The sequence below is a fragment of the Silurus aristotelis genome (assembly GCF_946808225.1).
Source record: "Silurus aristotelis genome assembly, chromosome: 1".
NCBI classification, from domain to species: Eukaryota; Metazoa; Chordata; class Actinopteri; order Siluriformes; family Siluridae; genus Silurus; species Silurus aristotelis.
The window spans coordinates 33,369,335-33,375,029 of record NC_139574.1 but is presented as its reverse complement, the minus strand read 5'-3'; the positions used below and the strand labels follow the sequence as shown (position 1 = coordinate 33,375,029).

The following is a 5,695-nucleotide window of genomic DNA, read 5'->3' as shown; positions in this document are numbered from 1 at the left end:
TGGGACTCTGTATCCCTATTTAATACTTGTATTGTCTATATCAGGGGTGACCAACCTTTTTGAAACTGAGAGCTACTTCTTGGGTTCAGATTAATGTGAAGGGCTACCAGTTTGATACACACTTCTGAAATAACAAATTTGCTTAATTTACCTTTAATTATATGTTATTATTAATAATTAATTATATTCATCTATATCTAGTCATCTATATTTTATTATTGTCATTTTCAAAGTCACACCAATGAAAGTGCAAAAAAAAAATTAGATGCAGCTTACTGGTAAGTGGCGCTATTGTGAGCTATTTTTAGAAAAGGCCTGCGGGCAACTCATGTGGTCCTTGAGGGCAACCTGTAATTCATGTTCGTGACCCCTGATCTATATTGTCTCATATTGTCTATATTGTCTTGTATAGCCTGTTTTGTCTTGTATAGTCCAAGCTAAATGTGTTGTGTTATTTATGTCTGTACTTTTAAGAGTCACTAATGGCTGGAACCAAATTCCTTGTGTGTGTCAACACACTTGGCCAATAAACCTGATAATAAATTCTGATGCTGATTTTGATTCTGATTCTGAAGAAAGTGTGACTGGTCCTAATTACTCATTGGTCAAACAATTTTAAGCCACTAACAAACACACAAACAATATTAGTGTCAAAAATGCAAAAAGGACCAGCACAGCTTAAAAAAAAAAAAAAAAAAAAAAAGCGCATTCATGATACAGAGGAATGTGGCACTAAGGAAGTTACACTTGAGAAACGAGCTGCAGTCCAGGATGCATACGGCTGCATTAATTGGGCTGAGTTTCAGCAATTGAAAAAGAGAAGATGAGGAGTCTGTCACAAACATCTGACCGGACTGAAGAGGAAGTGAAGGTTCTCATGAAGTCTACATACTACAGTCAACGAAAAGATATCAACAAAAAAACAGACCTGATGCTAGAAGACTACATACTACATACTGTATAATATTACATAAATTGTAAACATTTTTGTGTTTTGTGATCATTGTTCACAAGTGTCTTTTTTAATCTGAAACTTAAAACTTATAAAAATGTACCCAGCTTGTTATTTGCTTTTTGACATGTTCTGCATATTTAGCCCCTTTCTTCCACTGACTGTATCATTATGAGATTTGTTTTTAAATAATGTGAGAGACTCTGGTAATAGTTGTGTATGAGTCTTATTATTGTCCTTCGTGTTAAAAGATGAGGGTCATGGTCGGGTATTTGGATGCTGAAAATTCAAAGCATGTTCCGGACCTGGTGGATTTTGTTTAATGTCTCAAATCAAATGAGACTAATGAACAACAGAATGTTGATCTTTCAGGTAACATCAGACAGTATTAAGCATTTGGGGTTTCTAAACCTTTCAACCAGGTATTTTATTTAATGGAGTTAGTAATCTGTGTTGTAGAATATGTAGAAATCTGTGATGTGATGTATTATGTGTGATTTTTCAGGGCAGTACTAAATAAACTGCTATGTGTATGATAGTCATATATGTAAATATACAATTAACTTGCTAATCTCTGACCTTTCTGGTCATGAGTGGTGAGAGACTTGGTATAGGTGGCCTGCAAATGGTTTCCAAGTTTAAACTTTATAAACATTGAAATGTTAATGACTTGAGTTGTAACCTCATGTATAGTGGTAACAATATACTATACTCTGTAAGCACTTGTGCCTTTTTCTGCTTTAGTAGTTCTTACTGTAAATGTTTATCTGAACCGTTACCTACTGTATCTTCCTAAGCTCAGTTTAAAGTGGCAGTTAGGTAGCAGAAATGTTTTAAATTCTGAGTCTAAATTTTAAATGAATAGTCTTCACTGACTGATCTTAATCTGATCTTAAACCACTGTATACTTCTGTTAAAACACAAGAACAGAAAAATACAGTAATGTTGTTTTAAATGCTTGCCAGTCTTTATTAAAAAATACATGGGACCACACTGATGTCCAAGTCTATTAATAGATTTTGATAGGCTTTGACGATATGATTTAGGTTTGTGTTTATCACTTAGAATGAAAGTACTGTTAACAGATTCTTAAAGATCAAATCTGAATGTTTAGCAATGTAACTTCTGTAACTTCTCTGTAATCTCTTTTAGCTCCCAGCTACTGTGATTAAATGATGCTTTGAATTCACTGTGGGTATTTATAATAAAAAATAGTTTAAATAGCAAAAAAATTTAAGCATGCGCAAAAACATTCAGTGTAATCAAAAGTGTAATTTTTTATCAACCTGTAAATTTACATATATCATGTCATCTGTTTTTTTTCTTTAGTTTAAAAAGTTTCATATCTGCTTTATGAAATATAGGATTTAACAACATAAACAGTTCTGAGCTGTAAAAAAAAATGGTTATGAACCGTCCTTCGTCCTCGTCACTCCCAACGAAAACCTCAACATCTTCAGCTCTGCTACCTCCAGCTGCACCTCCTGTCTTTTACTCAATGCCACTGTCTCTAAACCATACAACATCACAGGTCTCACCACAGTCCTATAAACTTTAAGCTTTACTCTTGCCACCCTTCTCTATACTTCTCCATCAACATCGTCAAAGCAAATATTGCATCTGTACTGCTCTTTCTCAGAATGAAAACAAACTGTTGCTCACAGATGGTCACCTCTTCTCTCAGCGTGGCTTTCACTACTCTTTTCCATAACTTCATGGTGTGACCGATCAACTTAGTTCCCCTGTAGTTACTGCAGGTCTGCAAATCCCCCTCATTCCTAAAAATCAGTACCAGCACACTCCTTCTCCATTCCATCCTCTCACCTTCCAAACTTTTGTTGAAGAATCTAGTTAAAAAACTCCACTGCCATCTCTCCTAAACATTTTCACGCTTCTACTGGTACACTAAACTGGTTTTCCTAAGTGCCAAAGCAAATATTTTAAGCATGGTTAAAAACATTCAGTGTGATCAAAAGTGTAATTTTTTATCAACCTGTAAATTTACATATATCATGCCAGCCGTCAAAAATTTTATTGGACAAGTTTATATATTAATAATGCATAATACATTGTGTGTAAGTGATTGAAACATTAGTATGTGCAAATCTGTGCAAGCTATGTAACGGAGGTTATATCTATAAAAAACAGAAAAAAAAATCACATGACTGGTCTTTGTAGGTATGTAGATGTTAATGACTTCTTATCATCTGTGTTTGTTTAAGATGAGGTAAGAGGTCATGCACATATACACATGCACATATACAGTCTACCAAAATTTGTTTATTTATTTTTGATTATTTACTATTTTTACATAATGCATGTGTAAAAAAAAAAAAAAAAAATTATACTTATGATTCTGATGGATCACTCACACTATTGTGATGAACACACATTTTGTACTTCCAGTATGATGAAATTTCTCCGAGATGAATTTGTCAAAAGGGAATTACCCTTTTCCTGGAGGTATTTAAGGCAGTTCACATTTTCTATGTATGTTTGACTGTGAGAGTGAGAAAACCCAATCATGCTGACACAGCACAACTGTTCCTTTTAAGGACATACCATCTCAGGGAATTATTTTTCTCTGCTCTCACCACCCACTAGATTATTAGATCTATTATTAGATACTGGTTTACTAGGAAGACTACGTCACAAACTTTCACATTTAGATTTGTAATCTGTTTATTTCATAAAAGCTGCTTTGGAACAATGTCCACTGTTTAATGCTACAAAAATAAAAACGGAATTGAACTGAAACTTTTCGCATCATGTCCATCCTTCCGATTTTTTTGCAGTAATGATTTGCATGAAGGCATTACTAAATGTCAAAACTGCTCTAATGTAATTGCTTACTTCACTGAAAATCATGCAAATGACATGATTTTATCTTGCATAGGCAATAGCCCACTGTCAGCTATGAATCAGTGAGTTCAGCCAATTTTCACAGCTATTATGATGTGAAACCAGTTGTGTGTTAAGAGTGGTCTGGCACTGGGGTATCAGATATTTATTGCTGGTTTGGTTGAGTCAAAATAAACTTTAGAAAACACTAATCATTCCTAAATGTTTCTTAAAGACAGTCTGCACTTTTCTGTAAGTTGTTTGCTTGTTTATACTCTATTGGTGTAAGCAGGATAATCCACGGCTGTGCATGTATTACTATATTTTAATCCACAACACGGATTTGAATAACCTGTAAGTAAGTGTAATCCACACTTAGTCATAGATCTTGCTTATGCCATAATCACATACCAACACTGACAAGTAAATGCTGCTACTGATGTCTGTACTGCAAATCTGGATAGAAATGTATAACTGTTCAGTTTTGGTAGTTATTTTACATAATGGGCTTTTAGATCTAGACTTCTAGCCACTCGATATTATAGACACAAAGACAGTGCAATAAATTCAGTTTATTTCAATTGATTTTGATAAAGTCATTAGAACAAGAGAGAGGTGTGTGAACAACGTGCCATGGCCCTGTGTGCAATCATGCAATTATTATTATTATTATTGTGCAATTATTCCTTTGAAAGACCTGCAAGGCTACCCTATCGCACCCCAGCTTTATATTTCTACTAATGCAAAAGCACCATTATTGACAATTCTTTAAACAAGTACAACACAAAATGGGGCAGCACTTGTCAAATGTCATCTCACCCATGGAAAAAAACATCTTTCTGCTCTCTGCCCACTGAACACTGAACTATTGATCCTAGCTGAATTTAACAGAGAAACATGAGAGGGGGGTTTTCCAGGTTGTCACTCTCTTGCTGTTGTTATAAAAGACGTGATTTACAGCAAACAGGCATAACTTTCCCCCTTTTGCTGCAAAAAAAAAAACAGTACTGACCCATTGAGCATTAACAGCATTTACTTCTTTAGCAATTTAGGCTATTAGATATAGACCACTGTAGTCCATCCCATAGGAGCTGCAGTTTTGGAGATGCTCTGACCCCGTATTCTATCCATCACAATTTGGCTCTTGTCAAGTCTATGGTATAATAACAGCAATATCTCATTTCTATCCTCAGCTTAACACACACTTTCTGTTTTTATACTTTACTGGCATATAATATAGTCACCATTTGCACAACTGAAATGACACAAAGGGCTTTTTAAAAAATATTTGCCCTCTGTTTTCTGTGCAGATAAAAGGACATGATTCAAACAGGCAAGCAGGAACCAGGAAGCTAAAACAAAAATATTGCTATTGTTTAGAAAAGTGTTTTGTGTATTTTGTATTTCAAACACTTTCACATTAAATAAATCATTTTCTTTGCTAGACAGATGAACACGTGGTTTTGCGCACAATCGCAATAACGTTTAAAGACAATATACCGCGGGTCTTAAGGAATCCATATATGGAATGAGAGAGTCGCTGTAGGAAGCGCGCGCTGTGAACGTGCTGTTAAACGCATTTTGAAATATTCCTTAGTGACCAAGGCGAAGTTTTTTTGTTTGTTTGTTTGCGTATTTTATTTTATTTTCCTTCTTTTCCGACAGTATGATAGCTCTGACAGGAATGACTCAGCTCACCAAACGCGACCTTCGCGCGCGCGCGCGCGTGCTGTGCTGTGAGTATGCATTAACCGAACTGAAACCTGCTGGTGCCGGCAACAGATAAACATTTAGAATTACTAATACATTAACCGCAAAGTATTTTATGACATTCTACTCAGTTTACAAACCGCTCAAGATCTTCACTTTCGGATACAAGTGATATCGGTGATGTTTCTCCTG

General features: G+C 35.2%; 1 long non-coding RNA gene across 1 annotated transcript in view; it reads left to right on the top strand.

Moving 5' to 3' along the window:
• Positions 1-5,342: 5,342 nt before the first annotated feature.
• The window catches only part of LOC310725450, a 4,756-nt gene continuing 4,403 nt past the window's right edge, over positions 5,343-5,695 (top strand). The window contains exon 1 of the long non-coding RNA XR_014533364.1: positions 5,343-5,529. This is a non-coding gene — a long non-coding RNA (uncharacterized lncRNA). The remainder of the gene's footprint in view (positions 5,530-5,695) is intronic.